Here is a 19,428-nt window from a genome sequence, read left to right on the forward strand (position 1 = left end):
GGCAATGGAGACAGATGTGGTGAATGCCATTATACAAGAGTTTGGTGATGGGCCAAGGGAGACAGGGAGAAAGTTAACGTATTTATCCTGAGCCCATCCTGAATATCTATTACAAAGTGGATTCAATATGTTTCTATTTATTTAATACAATGTATGCATTTGTGACTACTAAAGAACATGCAGTTTTTAAGTGTCCATGTAATATTTACAAAAATAGTTGATCAGGTACTTGACCACGTACAAAAACTTTAATCTCAACAAGATACCTTGGAAACCTAGACAACATTGATATTTCCTAGGAAAATACAAATTATTAACATAGAGTGAAGCAATAGAAAACTTGAGTAGACTGAATACTCAAGAAGAGATTAGAAAAGTTATTAAAATGTGTTATTGAAAAAGTTAACAGGATTGAATAATTTGATAGCTGAACACTATTTAACCTTAAAGAATGGGCAATTCTGATGTGATTTAAACTATTTAAGACTATAGAAGAAGATAGACAAGTTCTCAATGTATTTGTAAAGCCAATCTTATTACTAAAACCCTATGAGGATACTGCAAAAAGATCAATGCTATCTATTAGATGCAAAAACACTCTAAATGTGATTTTAGCTTGAGCAATCTCAAAATGTATTAACAGACCAATACGCTATGGTCAAGTAGAGTTTATTGCAAAAATGCAAGGTTATATGGGTTTCAGGAAATCCAGCAATATATTCATTAAATCAACATATTAGAGCAGAAAAATAAACATATCAATTGATGCTGAAAAGCCATTTTGATAAAAATCCAGCAGCTATTCTTAACTTTATGAAAAGATGTACATGAGGAGCCTTTTTAACTATGGGCCGGGCACAGTGGCTCATGCTTGTAATCCCAGCACTGTGGGAGGCCGGGGTGGGCGGACCAGTTGAGGTCAGGAGTTCGAGACCAACCTGGCCACATGGTGAAATCCCGTCTCTACTAAAAATACAAACATTAGCCAGGCATGGTGGTGCCCACTTGTAATCCCAGGTACTCAGGAGAGTGGGGTGGGAGGATCACTTGAACCCAGGAGCCAAGATCCAGCCATTGCATTCCAGCCAGGGCAACAGAGCATGACTCCATCTCAAAAACAAAAACAAAAAACAAAAAACTGTGACAAAAACTACAAAAATAAGCAAACATTATTTTAAACAACAAAACACTAAAATCACTTCAATTATTATCAGGAATCAGATAAGAATGTTTGATCTTACCATTACTATTGTCTTAGAGGTTCTAGCAAATGCAGTGGGAAAAGGCAGTAAAATAATTTGTCAATGCCAGGTGTGGAGGGGCATGCCTGCCTATAGTCCCAGCTACTCAGAAAGCTGAGGCGGGAGGATCCTGTGAGCTGAGAAGTTTGAGTCCAGACTGGGCAACATAGCAAGACCCCATCTCTAAAATAAAATTTTAAAAATAACGATTTATATAAACATTGGAAAAGAAAGATTAAAACTCTATTTTTGTTGATAATATTATTGTATTCCTGAAAAACCCAACAGACTTAAGAAAAAAAGTATTTGAGTTGATGAGATAATTCGATAAAATGGGGACATATAAAATATGCACATGTAATAATCAACAGCAAAAGTCCATCTAACATGGAAATGGAAAAAATTAATTCATGGCTGTAATACAATGCAAAGAAATCCTGTGTGAAGAAAACTAAAGTCCTGAGAACAAAACTCAAACAAATGGAACAGCATACTAAGTTCCAGAGGTATACTAAGTTTTTAGATCTGTAGACTGAAAATAATTTAAATGTTAGATCCCCCCACATTCATTATATACATCAATATGTATATAGCGTATATAATATTGATGTATATTATTACACAATATATTGCAATTCCAATTAGAAGCACACCATTTGCAAATAATATTAAGTGATCTTAAAGTTTATATAGAAAATTAAATGCCCAAGAATAAAATGTATGAAAAGAATAGTGAGTGTAGATATTAAAACACACTGCAAAGTCACTATAATCAAATACATAAGTCATTTACAGTTTTTGAAATAAATAAACATGTTAGAGTGATTGAATAGCAGACCTTCCAACTAGCTTCCAAAATATATGCAACTTTAATATATTATGAAGTTGCTATTTCAGTTCAGGGTGAGAAGGAAGGTGCTGACTCTCCATCCAGGAGAAAATAGAAATGGGCACTTGTTTCTCAGAATATAGACAAATAAATTCCAGGGAACTGAAGACTTCAGTGTAAAAATAAATAAATGAATAGATAAATGAGTGAATGAATGAATTTTCAGAAGAAAGTCTGGGAGCCTATACATACAGTTTAGGGTTTGTAGAGACTTCTTAACCAAGAAAAGAAACCAAAATCTGTAGGAGATTGAAACGAGGTCAGTGAGGAATTATAGAGTTAAAAATACATTTGCATCACAGATGATAGATGAAAGTTAACATCTTTAAACACCAAGAGTTCTTTCTAATAAGCAACAAATAATATAAAGTAGACATAAGTGGATAATTTACCCAAAAGTATATACAATGGCCATAAACATATAGATGTCAAAATTATTAGTGCTTAAGGAAATGCAAATTTGTGTCCCTTTATAACCATATAACTAACAAAAAAATAATAGAATGATAACACTATCACTCTCTTTAGAGGTAAGAATGCAGAGGAAAAGGTGTTGTCATCCTTTGCAAATGAAATGTGAATTGTTAAAGCCATTTTTAAATTGCAGTATGGCTATATCTTCATTTTTCAAAATAAAAATTCACTACACTTGTGTGAACCAGTTTCATTCCTGGGAAGCTATTCTAAATAATAGAAATACATAATGATATAATTTCATAAGAACATATATATACAATGTTCATTATAGCATTATTCATACAACTAAAATTCTGAAACATAAATAGGGAGATGTTTTAATCCATCTTTATCATAAAATATTATGCAGCCCTTAAAAACAATAAATTACCGCAAAACCAGTTCAGTTGGTTAGGATTTCGTCGATGTATTACTGAGAAAAATCTAGGTGCAGAAAAATGTATAACACTGCATTTCTGTGACTAATATTAATAAACAATGACAAAACTATGTATATACATAGGTATTTGTATATGTATATTAGTGGGTGTATGTGTTTGTCTACAACATTAGGTTGTTAACATGGAGTACTTAGTATGGTTGGAAGGAGGGAGTAAGGGAGGGAAAGAAAAATGGGAGGAAGGAAGAAAAGGGAAGAGTTAGAGTTATAGAGTTAAAGCAAGGAAGGAAGGAGGAAAAGAAAGAAGGAAGAGAAGGAAGGAAAGGAGAAAGAAAGGAAGGAGGAAGGGAAGGGGAAGGAAGGAGACAAAAGAAAGAAGAGGGAGGGAGGGAACAGAATTATTTTAAAAACCAGCATGTATGCTAAGGTCCCCTTTTATGTTCTCTTTGTGGAATATGAAATCTAAAAAGAACACCGGGCTGGCGCTAGGGGAGCTTTCAGCTCATTTTCATCAGACCTGACTTCCTACCTTTTTGTTCCTGTAGCTACTATCTCCTGCCAGCAATAATTTTCCACTGGGCACACTGGGAGAATTTTTTTCATCTTTCCAGCCTGTTAAATAAATATAGGAGCTCCATGTTCTTGAGCGCGCCATTTGTCAGGTTGTGTTCGTGCCACAGAAACGAAGAGGCTGCTGTACAGCCATTTTACCAGGCAGTTTAATATATCTGCCAATTATTCTACCAGCTTCATCATGTTAAAGTCCTTTAATGAATCAAAAAAGAGCAATCTATACAATTGAACTTCTGAATTGCTACATTTCCCTTAATTCCTGGAGTTTTAGCACATTAAGAAGGGAAGCAGGGGTCTGTGACTGTAAAAGGCTTTATGTGATCACTTGTTACTGAGAATGCCAATAAAACCCTAAAACCAAATCTTCCAGACTTTTCGGGGGTCATGTAACTCACTTGGGAACTAAAGAGAGGCTGCAGGGAGTGCTGCTACTTCTCCAGGCTACTTTACCTTCAGTCAACCCTCTTCCCCTGATTTTCTCCCTCCTGTTGGGCCATTATCTGCTAGGATTCCTTGACAAAAGTCTTATGATCTTTGAAGACCATCTCTCCTCACTGATACATCACATGGTTCGTTTAAATCCACTGTTACCTTAACTAACCATGAAAGCAAGTATAGCTTTTAAATGACCCTTGATACAGACCTTTGAGTGCAAATTCAGTGTTCTCCAAGCGAATGGGAGGGTAGGAGAGGTCTTAGGGCTCATTCCTTTCACTTCACGCGGAGTGCTGCAGCCTTTTCTTCAATAAATGCTCTCATATCAAACTCCCTCCTTGCTTGCCTTTACACTGAGATGAACTTTCTTTTGGTATTGGGAACAGAAAATGATTCATTTAATCACTTTGATACTTACCTAATGTGGAAAAGTGGAGGTTCAAGATGGAACATTTGAGAAGAAACCTTTCATAGTTTGTCCTGTAAAATAGAAACAGTCTTTTTGAGGTTTTGGGCTTCTCAGAAACTGTGCTTAGCGTGCCGCTCAGAACAGCTCTGTTCCTGTAGAGATGGGTGATTGTGGGAAAGTAATTTCTGGAAGAATGGCCACATTAAACGATAACAACAATAGACTCCCTGGTGAATTTTGTCACTTTGTGTGACCCCCTTCTTCATCTAAATTTCAGAGATGTTAATGCACCAATAAGAAGAACGGCTACCACAATTTTAATTTGCATGATGATGCTCTGAGCACAAGTTCTTTGAAAATAGCTGGATTTTGAGGTTGTGGTTTCCACCAGCACTCGTGTTCATGAGTCCCTTTGCTGGAGCTTGGTGTGTGCCCTCGGATGTCCATTCTTGAGGACTCTGCCTTCCTTATGGGCTCCTTTTTTTGAGAATGCCCAATCATGCAAATGTTCAATACGGTTGGAAAGAGACATTCTTTAAAACTACTTTTGGCCTGGCTAAGGTATTGCCTGATGACTCGGAGGGAGGCACTGGGGTGGAGGCGGGGCTGGAAGAATGCTTTCTGTGACCTGGAAGCCCCATGTATGGAGGCCCTGGTTTTGTTCATCTGTCTACCCCCAATCCCCTCAGCCCCGCTTATACCTGCTGCTCTGCTCTGAGATCCAGAAATAGTTTCTGAGCCTGCATGCACATTTTCTCTCTATGAGCCTCCCAGTGTGGGAGCAAAATCATAATCAGACGGTTTCCCAGTGAGCACAGAACAGAATTAAATGAGGCAAGGGTGAGACGCCTGTGGCCTCTGTTTCCCCAGGGAGCTGCAAGGACAGGGAACCAGGCTCTGGAAGCCCATGGCCCAGGCAGGTCTCAGGCGGGCATTTCAACTTTCGCCTCTTGTCCTTTCCTGTGGTTCCAAGACTGACCATCTGCCCCTGTGGCAGAACATTCTTTGTGGTTTTATGGAACTAACTTCCCGTCATTCTGAAATGGGAGTCGTCCTGTCATTTCGAGGTAACTGCACTTTTTTGCTCAGCCCCCGTGTGTGCCTCTCAAAGGTTTACTGCCTTTGCATGCTTAAGTATGAGGGGTGCCCTAGTGTCCCCCACCCCTACCCTGGTCAGTACTGGAATGCGTTCACTTGCTTCTCTTTTGTTCTCCTTGGTTAAATCTATTGATGATCAGATCACATTGAAGCTATGTTCATTTAGCACATTCTCTTCTTCATTCACAGGGGGAATCTATAAAAACAAGATAGAGCACAAATAAGGATAAGCCCAGGCCCAAGTGGATTTCAGAAGAGGGTCTAGGAGGCAAGAGCAGGAAGATGCTCTCCATCTCCCCTCATTGCTTTATAAGAAAACATTTGCCAAATAGCCAGTGTCCCTTGGCAATTTATAAAGGTGATAATTAAACCATTGCAATTCCTCCGGTTTAAAAAACATACCAGTCAGTAAGAAGCCACAGCTTTTCCATATGCTCACAGCTTCCTCCAGGGGTGAGGGGATGGTCGTGGGCTGGGGTACCACAAAGGGGGTGGGAGCATCTGTATGGGGCATGAGCAGGAAGGGTTCATTATTGCATCACCTGAGATCATTTAAAGACGTTAAGAACACCGACTAAACTTTGAACTGCCTTTTATTATCACTATGAGCTGGCAATTCTAAATAATTTAGTGATAAATCATTCTTCCCCAGTAAAATAGTTTATTGTCCTAAGTTGTAATGAATTATTGCAGTCACTGCTGAGTTGTGAGAGAATACATGCAAACTTCATATTAGCATATTTTATTATCGATTATTTAATAAACATTTCAAAAGCCAACAAGGAGGTTAATTTAGAGAACCTCCTCCTCATAGTCAGTCCTTGACACAAGCAGACTCAGCTACATGGGTTTGTTTCAAGAGTAAGTAAGACTAAGAGTAAGTCAGAGTTTGGAATTATTCTGTTTTGCTGTGGGCATAATTCAATTCCAGTTTCCAATCCCTGTGATTTTTTAAAACTGTCAGTTTGAAATAAACAGGGGCAACATAGTGATTGTAAAGAGGAAGAACCAGAACTTGAGTTAATTGAATTCTATCATTTAATGTGATCACTTGGAACTTTTATTTTTGCTTAAAGTTTAGAACTGTGAAGGATATTGAGAAGGCACTTCACACCCACCGAGAGGCTCTAATCCAGAAGACTGACAATAACACGAGTTGGGGCGGATTTGGAGAAAGTTGAATCCTCACACGTTGCTGGAGGGGGTGTAAAATAATGCAGCCACTTTGGAAAATAGTTTGGCGGTTCTTTAAAACGTTAAGCAAAAATGTACCATATGGTCCAGCCATTCCACTCCTAGGTATCCACCCAAGAGAAATGAAAACCCACCCTTGGAATCACTCTCAGTTATTTCTGCTATATTCTATTGTTAAGCAAGTCGCTAAATAAAGCCCACACTTAAGGGAAGGAAAATTAAGCCCCACCTCTTGAAGAGAGAGCATCAAATAATTGTTGGACGTATTTTTAAAACACCACTTCCTCTTAACCATTAAGTTTTTTCTACATTTTTTTTAGCAGGGGAGATTTTTATGGCTGGAAAGATGAGAATGCTATAAATAAGAAATAATTTTCCCTTCCTTTTGTCTTCTATTGACATTATATCATGTCAAGTAGAAGCCTATTCCTTCCTTCTGTTTATTCTTGCATAAATATGGCTTTTAAAAGTCTAATTTTATTATTTAAAAAATGTTTTGCATCCTCAGAACGTCTCTGAAAACCTCAATGCATTTTTGGGCTTCAGGCATCCTGAGGTCACTCTTAGAGGCTATGCCCATCTTTTGCATTTGTACTTGGTATTCTGCCCAATTTTCGAGAAAGAAGACATAATTTAGTGCCATTAGATATTACTGTCAGGGACCCCAAAATGCTGAAATCTTGATCGCCTCTTATCAGTCCTTCCCACTAGGCTCTGAAGAATCTCTATGCACAGGAACAATAGCAGAATGGAGTCAAAAGACATCTCTATTAATAGCTGTGCAAATGTCAGAGAACTGCAGTAAAAGGCAAGTAGTCTTTCACTCCTCAGCTTGCATGGGCCAGAGGGCTGGGATGGCAGATTCATCTGTACATGAGGCTTTACTCACTGGCCCAGCTGTGTGCCCACAGGAGCTACACTATGTGTGACATCTGGCAATGCTGTGCTAATAATGTGCTGTGCAAACAATGCCATGAACCCCAGTGAATCACCTTAGCATCTTCTCTCTCCCAGTGGGATGCTGGGGAGGGCAGAAGTTGCATGGCTGAACAAGAAGTGGAAGATGTCCCTGCAAATGTGCCCCGTCACCTTTTTAGGGCCGGCGCTCATCAGAAGTCATGCTATGCAGGCTCCTGGCCCTTAATGTTTTCTTCATGATGGAGATTCTTTGCAATTATATTCCTCATTTCACTCTCTAGAAGATCCATTCAGCCTAATTCTGCCCTGGGTCTTCCTGAGTTCCACTCTGGATGGTTCATCTCATTGTCCTGCCATAGAAGAGCCCTCCTCACTAAAGTCAGCAACCGAGTAAATACCACATTGCCTGGAGTTCAGTCCCAGTTGAGTGATGATTTCAGGGAAGTCTCTCATCCTTTCTGTGCCTCAATTTACTCTTTTAAAAAATACAAATAGTATGGACTTGTGAGGACTGATACATAATTTGTATATAATATCAAATTATATGGATATATGTGTGTACATATACATGTGTATACGTATATGTCTATATATAGATAGGAAAATTCCCTGGTATATAGCAGGTATTAGTTCTCATGCTGCTAATAAAGACATAACCAAGACTGGGTAATTTATAAAGGGAAGAGGTTTAATTGAATCACAGTTCAGCAGGGCTGGGGAGGCCTCAGGAAACTTACAATCATGGTAAATCACATGGCGGCAGGAAGGGGAAGAATGAAGAATGAAGAAAAGTGCAGAGAAAATGCGGGCAAAAGCCCCTCACAAAACCATCAGCTCTCATGAGAACTCACTCCCTATCACGAGAACAGCACAGGGGAACCACCCCCATGATTCAATCACCTCCCACGAGTTCCCTCCCCCAACACATGGGGATTACAATTACAATTACAATTCAAGATGAGATTTGGGTGGGGACACAGAGCCAGACCATGTCAGCATGGAATTGTTGCTGTCTGCTCACTTTTTCCTTACTGGAGATTTTGTTCCATGTATGGTAGGTAATGATCTGAGGCAGGAAGACAAAGAGCAGATAGCATTCATGGCCTCAAAAGATTCCCCTAATGTGTACAAACATACTAGATCTGAAGTTCTGGTTCACCATGGTTCTTCCTCATTAAGCCACAGATTTCCACTTGGAAAATTCATTGGTAAAGTGCCATGCCTGCTTGCTGCTGGTAGGATTTTCTTATTGTCCAGCAGTATGCAAGTATTCAGCCCTTGGTCTCTCAGAAGAGGGGTCTGAAGTCCCTTGTTCCGGGGTTGTGACCTTAACCTTGTCCTGAGATTTATAGCCCCAGAGAGGCTCTCCTCCTGATTTACATAGTTCCTGATGTCACTTTGAGCAGTTTAGTTCCAATCTCTGCAGAACATCTTGACTATGGAATGTGGGAACACGACGAGCTGTTTGTTTTATGCTCTCAAATCCTTGAACAAAAGTTACAGAGTGTTTTTCTATCTTCTCAGAGGAAGAAGGCCCCTCTCCCATTCCCATTCAGTTCTACCAAGCAGCAGCTGTTGCTGTGTGTACTGTGTTTAAAATCCCTTTGTTTCATGCAAAAGTATCCTGCTTGATGCCTGCTTTGCAATAATCTGAGCCATGTACAGTAATCTGGTTATGAGGACTAGAGGACTTAAAAATATGAACTTTGAGATGTATGGGGAAGATTAGGACAGCCACAAGCCTTCTGAAAATTGAGCAATGCAGTCAAATAACAGCTGTATTTTGTTTGAAATGCTGCATAGCTGGTTTGATGTTTCCATTGGGTTGGCTGATGTCTTTTGTGTTGTGTGCATACCCTAGTGGGCTTATACTGGAATCCCTGAAAACTGGCAGAAAATGAAATAAAAATGTGTCCTCCTTTGCCATTTCCAATTTCTTTTGAGTTGAGCGTTCTGTTTTATGTGGTTCTAGAAGAGAAACATGGTTCTGGAGCCTGTGTTTCTTTTGTGTGCCGCCACAGGCTCAGCCTCACAGACAGAGGCTCCAGCAGGGCCCGGTGATGGATGATGGTGTTTCCCGCTAGTGGCTGCTCTTTAGAGAACATATTTAATTTTGGATGACTGGATAGTGTATTTCTCCCAAGTGATTTTGAATTGCCCATCTCCAGGAAAGACAGGACTCTTTATCTGTGGCTTCTAACTACTCATCGTAGGATTGATTATTAGGCCTGTTTCCTCTTACTTTAATATGTAGATGAGGTAGCAACAGAGAAACTGGAGGACCACAAGGAAAACCAAGCAATAGCACAAAAATCCAGTTGTTCTATATTTTGGTCCAGTGCACCCTGGTTGGGTGCTTCCTCATACAACATCTTCAGCTTGTGTCCGTTTAGAGATGTGCTCCCTTCTCCCTGGGCTCTCACCTCTGGCAGGTGATGTGGGCATTCTCTGAGGTCTTCCTTGGGCAGGAAGTTTCTGACAAAGCTGTGCATTACGGTATTCACTCAAAGTGTATACCACACACAATCCTGGGCATTTCTTCAGTAAATGCTTGATGGGCTTGGAAATCTGAAACACAAAGGCATTAGGGATTCTTCCACAAGAAAAGGTGGGATTTGGGGAATCCGAGAAGAATACGAGAAGAGGAACACGAGAAGGGAATACGAGAAGAGGAACAAGGTGAAGGAAGGGTCATGTCAGCAAGGCTGCCAGGAAGAGCTCTTCTGAATTCAAGACAAATCTCTCCTCCCCAGACTGTCCTGGAAATGCACAGCTCCCCACCCTCCCAGGAGAAGGAGGGACCCGTGCAGGCAGAAACGCTTCTGCCCAGCCTAATCATCTTAGAAGACAAGGTCAGGTCGACTCTCAGATTTAGGCTTTTGTATGTGGTCGTATAATTTCAGGCTGTTCATTGTTCCAAAAATAGCTCCCACCTACCTGCTGATGCCTGAAATCCATGTAACAGGAGACAAAGCCTCTGATTCCCAATAAAGAGATAAAAGGCTTAATTATGCAAATATGTAGTGAAATAGTTCTGTCTGAAACTCATTCATATTAAAATGTCATCAGTCGGCGTTTCAGCAGGTGGGATGACTGATACACACAGAAACGGGGTTCTGGAACAGGGTGGTACTAAAGAGAAACTTGCTCTACCTTGCTGGGAGGGTAAGGTCCCAGAAAGGGAAGGCAGTGAAGCCACAAGTACTACCCACTTTTGCAGGGCTGGTGGCGGTTGGCTTTCTGACTATGCCCGTAGGAAACCAGGGGGTGGTGTTTCCTATGAGATAACCGGATTTAGGGAAATGAATCCAAGTCCATTGTGTGATTATCTTCTGGAATCAGAGGGTCCAGCCACACCCTATAGATAAGTAGATGGAAGTAGCTCTTCTCCCAAGGTGAATTGATACATTTTTCCTGCCATCACATTCTATGTTTCTCATATTATGAAGACGTGGGGGAACTCTGCCTTAGAGTGAGGTGGGCTTGGGATCACTGGGGCCCTTGCTTCAAGGTGAAGATGCACACTCCTTCTCAGCATGGAGGATGAGCTGATAGAGGGGATGGCAGGGCAGGCCGGATAGATAAGAGCCTCCAAAGCCAGGTTTGGGTGAATGGGCTCGAAGAGGGGCTACCTTTATTAGCAGCTTTAAGTTATGCTCCACTTCTAACACACTTCTAGTGTGTTAGTTGAGTCTTATTAGCAGTGACAGCCTAGTCTCAGGTGTGCTGTGGGGATTTAACATACCTACCTACTCAGACCAGCTCCACAGAGAGATGTCAAGGGGAGAATCAGGTCTCCTCTCAAAGCCTGGTTGGTGCTGAGAGAGCAGAAGGGAGATATGCCCAGCAGGCAGTGAGCTGACAGGGTCATTGGCAGCAGGGGCAGTGGTGACGGGGTGGGTGATGAGGGCAACAAAGCTGATCCACAGGGCCTGCTCCTGGGCACACGAGAAGTGCTCATTTGAGAACTCTCTGAAGTATCTGGTGGCCATTGGGACATGCCAATTTCTGGAAATCAGGACAACCAATGACTTGCCACATTATCATTAGGCATAACAATTAAATGGAGTGGTCTGGGACGTGTGTTCTCACATCTGTGCATCCCTTGCTGGCCCTGCTTTCTGACTGCCTGGGAAGATGTGGCCGTCCTTCATCAGCAAGTACAGTTCTCAGAGGACGCATGTGTCTAAGTTGCTGAACTTCTTTTTCTTCACAAGACATAGGTGATCAGCAAATTGATTAATTGATAATTCCCACCAGTGTAGTTTTAGCAATTTGAGTGGAGTGGAAGGAAATGAAAACTCTGACAGGGTGTAGTTTTGAATGGGATCTCTGTAGGGTGTTTCCTCACCATCTTACCCAAAACTGCAACTCTCCCATTGCCCATCTCTTTCCTTTTGTTTTTGTTTTCCTATAGAACTTACCTGGTCAATTATTTATTTAGGGTTTTTTTTGGCTGCTTTCTCCACTAGATCATAAGCTCCATGAGGACAGGGAATTTTGTCTGTTTTATTCCCTCATTTTATTCATCTTTTTATTCACTGAATGCCTAAGATAAGTATCTAGCACATAATGAGTGCTTCATACATGTTTATTGAATGCGTGAAGGAAGCAAATGTTCCTATTTGTTGTAAACAGGTGTTCAGCATGTGCTAGTTTCAGAAACAATCACAGTTAACTTTTTAGAAGACCAGCTTTGTGTTAGTCCATTCTTGTGTTGCCATAAAGAAATATCTGAGACGGGGTAATTTCTAAAGGAAACAGGTCGGATTGGCTCACAGTTCTGCAGGCTATACAGGAAGTGTGGTGCTGACATCTGCTCAGCTTTTGGTGACGGCCACAGGAAGCGTCCAATCATGGAAGAAAGTATAGGGCAAGCCGTGTATCACATGGCAAGAGTGGAAGCAGGAGAGAGGGAGCAAGACAGAAAGACGGGGGAGGTGCCATACACTTTTAAACAACCAGATCTGATGTGAACTCAGAGTGAGAGCTCGCTTATTACTGTGAGGAGGGCACCAAGCCAAACACTTACCCCCAGGCCCTACTTCCAACCCTGGGGATTACATTTCAACATGAGATTTGGAGGGGACGGACAAATATCCAAACCATATCAAGCTATTTCTCCATCTTCTCTGCGATGGGGAGGGTCAAAGGAGTCAAAATCCAAAATAGAAGTGATTTTGTTAGCTTTAGAGTACTCTTCACAGTGTCCCTGGCTTACGGCTTCCTTTCCATGGCTTCTATCATTTTAAAACAATTTTTTTATTGGTGCATAATAATTGTACCTATTTATGGGGTATATGTGATTTTTGTTTTGTTTTCTTTTGTTTTTGAGATGGAGTCTTGCTCTGTCACCCAGTCTGGAGTGCAGTGGCGCCATCTCGGCTCACTGCAACTTCTGCCTCCTGGGTTCAAGCAATTCTCCTGTCTCAGCCTCCTGAGTAGCTGGGATTACAGGTGCCTGCCACCATACCCGGCTAATTTTTGTATTTTTAGTACAGACAGGGTTTCACCATGTTGGCCAGGCTGGTCTCGAACTCCTGACCTCAAGTGATCTGCCCACCTTGGCCTCCCAAAGTGCTGGGATTACAGGCAGGAGCCACCACTCCTGTCCTATATGTGATATTTTAAAACCTGTATACAATGTGTAATGATCAAATAAGGATAATTAGCATATCCATCACCTCAAACATTTATCACTTCTTTGTGTTAGAGACATTCCAAATCTTCTCTTCCAGCTATTTTGAAATATACTATAAAATCTTGTTAACTACAGTCACCCTACTGTGCTACTGAACACTAGAACTTATTCTATCTAACTGTGTTTTTTTACCCATTAACCAATCTCTCTTTGTCTCTCCCTCCCTCCACACCCTTCCTAGCCTCTGGCAACCACCACTGTACTCTCTACCTCCATGAGATTCACTGTTTAGCTCCCACATATGAGTGAGGACATGCGATATTTGTCTTCCCATCATCAGGGAAATGCAAATCAAAACCACAATGAGATATCATCTCACCCCAGTGAAAATGGCTATTATCAAAAAGAAAATAACAAATGCTGTCAAGGATGCTGAGAAAGACGAATGCTCATACACTGTTAGTAGGGATGTAAATTAGTCCAGCAACCATTGCAAACCATATGAAGGTTCCTCAAAAAACTAAAAATATACCTACCATATGATCTATCAATCGCTGGGTATATATCTGAAGGAAATAAAATCAGCATATTGAGGAGATATCTGTACCCCCATTTTTATTGCAGCACTATTCACAATATTCAAGATAGGGAATCAACATAAGTGTCTGTCAGTGGATTACTAGATAAAGAAAATGTATATATAGGCAACAGAATCCTATTCAGGCACAAAAAGAATGAAATCTTGACATTTGCAACTTCTATCATTGTTATGTCCTGTTTAACAAACTGGTTCATTTTAACAAACGCTCATAGAATGATGCAGCAGAAAAAGTCCTAACAGATGAAGTTTCCAAGTTAATTGAGGCATGATCCATGCCCTTAAAAGTCTATAGCCTAGCGGGAGAGTTAGGCTACCAGTGACCTATGACCCACCAGATAGGGAGGTCAATGTAGTCACTGGGGACATGAAGGGGTGGCTGGGCATCACTGGATCATTAAGTACGTGGTCAGGAATGACACCACTTAAGTGAGTAAAATGATATACCCCCAGCCTTGGGCACTGATCATTTCCTTGGGTTTCAGACCTTATATTAGTTAGGGTTCTCTAGAGAAACAGAACAAATAGGAGATACATGTGGAGATTTATTATGAGGAATTAGCTGACATGATTTTGGAGACGGAGAAGTCCCATAACCTGCTGTCACCAAGCTGGAGATCCAAGAAAGCTGCGGTTGTAATTTGGTCTGAGTCTGGAAGCCCGTGGAAAGCCAGTGATGTAGATCTCAGTCTGAGGCAGGAGAAGATGGCATGAGACATCCCAGCTCAAGTAGTGAGTGAGGAAAAAATGGGCAAATTTCTCCTTCCTCTGCCTTTGTTTTATTAGGGCCCTCAGTGGTTTGCAAGTTGCTCAGCCACATTGGGGAGAGTAATTTACAATTGACCCTTGAACAATGTGGGAATTGGAGGCATCCACACCCCTGCACAGTTGAAAATTTGCATGTAGACTCCTCCAGAACTGAACTACTAACAGCCTACCATTGACCGGAAGCTTTACCAATAACATAAATGGACAATCAACAAATATTTTGTATTATATGTATATACTGTATTCTTAAAATAAAGGAAGCTGGAGAAAAGAAAATGTTAAGAAAATCATAAGGAAGAGAAAATATATCTGCTATTCATTTAGTGGTGATGGATCATCATAAAAGTCTTCATCCTCACCATCTTCACATTGAGTAGACTGAGGAGGAGGAGGAGGGTTTGGTCTTGCTGTCTCAGGGGTGGCAGAGGTGGAAGAAGTGGAGAAGGTGCAAGAGGAGGTAAGAGAGACTGGCACACTCAATGTAACTTTATGAAAATACATAATGACTTCTATTTGACTTTTTTTTTTTGCTTTTTCACTTCTCTAAAAATGTTTCTATATGGTATCAATCCTTCTTCCACCATTTGCTTTAGTTTCAGTGACCATTTCACAGAAGTGTCCATCTTGCAAAAGAAGTCAAAAGCAGTGTTAAATATGCAGAACTCTGCTAGGTTGTCTGTACGCATTTGTTTTCTGTTGCTGCTTCTATGTCTCCTTCCTCATCAGCTGGCTTGGAAGCACTCATCTCCATCAAGTCATCTTCCGTTAATTCCTCTCATGTGGTGTCTGTTAGCTCTTGAACTAATCCAAGATTTTGAAACCGTTCACTCCCCTACCTTTTTTTTTTTTTTGCCATATTCTCAATCTCTTTCATGATTTTCTTGATTGGCTCTGTCATAAACCCGGTGAAGTCATGCACAACATCTGGACACTGTTTTCTCCAACAGGAATTCATTGTTTTGAGCTTGAAGTATTTCATGGCCTTTTCTGGAACAACAAAAACATCTTAAATGGTGTAATACTTCCAGATTTTCATGATGTTCTCTCTAGAGGGGTTTTCTTATATAGCATTGATGATCCTTGCATATAGTACCATGTTTAATGAGCCTTAAAGGTCCTTATGACCCCCTGATCTAGAGGCTGAATTGGAGACATTGTGTTTGGGGGCAAGTAGACAAATTTTGATGCCTTCAGTGTCGAACTCATTGTGGTTCTGGGTGGCCAGGGGCATTGTCTAATATCAAAAGAACTTTAAATGGCAATCCCTTACTGGTAAGTTACTTCTGACTTCAGGACAAAGCATTAGTGGTACCAATACAGTAAAAGAGTTCTTCTTGACTAGGCCTTGTTTACAACCAAAATGCTGGCACCTAATGTTTATCATTTCTCTTCAAGGCTTGAAGTTAGCAGCTTTATAGATATGGGAAACCCCGGTCATAAACCCAAGTGCGTTTGCCAAAACAATAGAGTTAGCTTATCCCTTCCTGCATTAAATTCTGGTGCTTATTTGTCTTTCTTAATAATATTAATAAATGTCCTTTGCATTATTTTTCTCCTTAATAGAGCACTTTCATCTGCACTAAAAACCTTTTCAGGCAGATATCCTTTCTTCTCAATGATTTTCTTAATGACATCTGGGAACTCATCTGCTGCCTCTTGGTCAGCAGAAGCTGCTTATCTTGTTATCATGACATTTTCTAAGCCAAACTTTTTTCTAAAATTATCAAACCATCCTTTGCTGCCATTAAATTCTCCAGGTTTAGATCCTTTGCCTTCATTTTGTTTTAAGTTATCATATAATAACTTTGCTTTTCCTCAAATTATATTAAAGCCTGTAGGTATGTCTTTCTTGTAGCAATCCTGCACACACATAAAAGCTACATTTTCAATATATGATTAAAAGGTATTTCACTAAAAGTGCTAAGATTTTCATGTCTTGCTGGTATAGCTGCAGCCACAACTTCATGAATTCCCTTTTCCTTTTTTTCTTTTCTTTCTTTTTTTTCACAGTGGTCCTTTCACTGGGTTCATTTATCTTCAAATGATGGGCACCCACAGCTGCAGACCTTAATTTATGGTACGTAACAAGAAATTCGACTTTTTCTTGGAATGTCATGACTTTTCTCTGCTTCTTAGGAGCACTTCCAGCATCACTAGTGGTACTTCGTATGGGTCCCCTGGTGTTAGTCAAGGTTTACAATATTGCACATTGAAAAACACTTAAGAACTGCAAGAGATTACTTTTTATTGTGATATGCATTTTACTGGAGAGACAGACTACTCACATGGAGATGATGAGCATCACATGGAACTTTAAGAAGTTCTTGTAACACTTGAGCTCACTGAAATAGCAACAAGAGGTGGCTATGAAATTATTACAGTAGTATATTATGTACTACAATAAATTTTATGCAATTGTGATTTAATATTGTCTCTTTGTGTTTACATTTCTCTCAGTTGGAAATGACACCATGTAAGTCTGTGTTTGTGTGCACATTTTGATAAATTATAACCGTTAATAATTTATTGGTATATATTTTATGTTAGAAAATGATAACATAGACTAGTATCTACATATATTTTATGAATCCATGAATACCTAACTTTTTAAATATTTCTAGGCTACACGGTCTGTGAGTTTTTCAAATTGTTACAAATCTTCAAAAATTTTTACAATATACTTGTCAAAAAAAATCCACATATAAGTGAACCCATACAGTTCAAACCTGTGTTGTTCAAGGATCAACTATACTTTACTGACTCTGTCTACTCAAATGCTAATCTCATCTGGAAACACCCTCACAGATACACCCAGAAACCATGTTTAATCTGGGCACCCCATAATCTACTAAAGTTGACACAAAATTAACCATCACAGACCTATATATATGCCCAGATGCTGCTGGGCATCTCCACCTGGATGGTTCACAGTCACCACAAGCATTGTGTGATCAGAGCTCATTTGGCCATCCTTTCTAACCTGGCTCTCTCCCTGCTCTGCTGCCCCCCCTGAATCTGCTTCTCCTCTTCTTTGTCCCTATATCAGTTAAATAATTTACCACAAAGTTTTTCCAAGCTAGAAGATCCAGAGTCATTTTGAGATAATTCCTTTCCCCCACCATTTCAAAACAAGCTAGTATATAGATCTTATTAGTTCTATTATAGCTCTGAAATATGTTTTAAAAGCTATCCACTTCTTTGCCCACAAGCATTTTTCACCTAGACTATTACAACAGTCTTTTAATTGGATTCACAGATCACTCTGCCCTTCATCATGCCAGTCCATCCTCAACAAAACCACTAGTCATTCAGGTTACCAACCCAAAGCATCTCCTTTGCACCCTCAGGGGCCCAAGCTAGCCAGCTAGCCAGGAAAGGACAGACTAGTCTGGCCTATGGAAAGGATTTTAGTTCCATGTCTTGGCCATGCTGGAGTTGTGGGCAGAGGCAAACTGACAACTCAAGCTTAGCTTCTGCCGATTAAAGACTTCCTCTGGCAGTGAGGAGTGGTTTGGGCTTAGCACTCACTCATCACTGGGATAAGCCTACCTCCTGTGGCAAGCAATGGGCATGATAGCAAGAGAAGGAGGCATAAGCCTGGCAACCCAATCTTTGCTGCTGATTTGGGGTTTGTCCTTGGGGATCTCACCAGTAATCTCATCTTATCAGCTCTTGGCATCTTAGGATCACGTAACACCTAGACTGATCTGGTTCTCTCCAGGTCATGTGTGGCATCGAAGGTGTTATTTTGGTTTTAAAAGTATCTTCTCTGAGGTTAATCAAATGAATGCCAAGTTTTCCTAAATATTCTACATTAAATAGGAGAAAGGAGTGAGTTATAAAATAAAAAGAAAGGGAAGTTATCATGGATTAGTTTCAGCTCAGGAACGGCAGGTGGTGAGACACCTCTAATACATCTAATGTGGAAACAAAAGGGGTGAAGAACACTGGCAAAGACGGGTGTAACTTTACAACCCTGCTCCTGTGCCTAGTAATGCTCCAGGTCTGTCTTAAGTCCAAGTCTGTTTTACTGTTAATACTGCAAGTCTGTGTTAATGGATTCCAAGTCCATTTTAAATCTCTTTCAGCAAAACTAGTGCAAGTTCATTTCTCTGCCTCTTGGCTCTAGTTTGCTTAACAGATAAAGTCCAAGCTCTTCCAGCTCAGGTGAGACGTCCTGTCCTTTGACTCCCCTGGGCTCTTGTAGAATTCACAGTAATCTGTCACTGGGTGTTGTATGTATAGACCCTTCTCATTATTTGTGGATTCTACATTTGTGAATTCATCTACTCACTAACACTTATTTGTAACCCTCAGATCAATACATGCAGTGATTTTATGGTCATTTTTGGGCATTTTCAGAGTGTCAACAGATGGGAGTCACTGATGTGAATGCACATTCCCAGCTGAGGTCAGTGTGCTTGCTTCCTTCTTGTTTCGGCTCACATACTATAAACGTGCCCTTTTTACAGTCTATAATTGCCATTTTTTTCAAATTTTTGTGCTTTTGGGTGGTAATTTCACTTTTCAAATGACCCCCAGATGTTGCACTAAAGTGCTGTCTAATGTTCCTAAGTACAAGAAGGCTGGGGGTATGCCTCATGGAGAAAATATGTATGTTAGATGAGCTTCGTTCATGCTTGAGTTATAGGGCTATTGGTGTGAGTTCATTGTTAATAAATCAACAATATAGTACATCCAGAAAAGGAAGTTCACCAATATGTACATGAGGCTGTTCTGGAAAGTGCTGAAGTGATATTTATAGTGCATGAAGAAACTATGGAAAAGACAGAAAAACAGCTAAATTT

The sequence above is a fragment of the Gorilla gorilla genome, chromosome 14, assembly GCF_029281585.2.
Source record: "Gorilla gorilla gorilla isolate KB3781 chromosome 14, NHGRI_mGorGor1-v2.1_pri, whole genome shotgun sequence".
Classification (NCBI taxonomy): domain Eukaryota; kingdom Metazoa; phylum Chordata; class Mammalia; order Primates; family Hominidae; genus Gorilla; species Gorilla gorilla.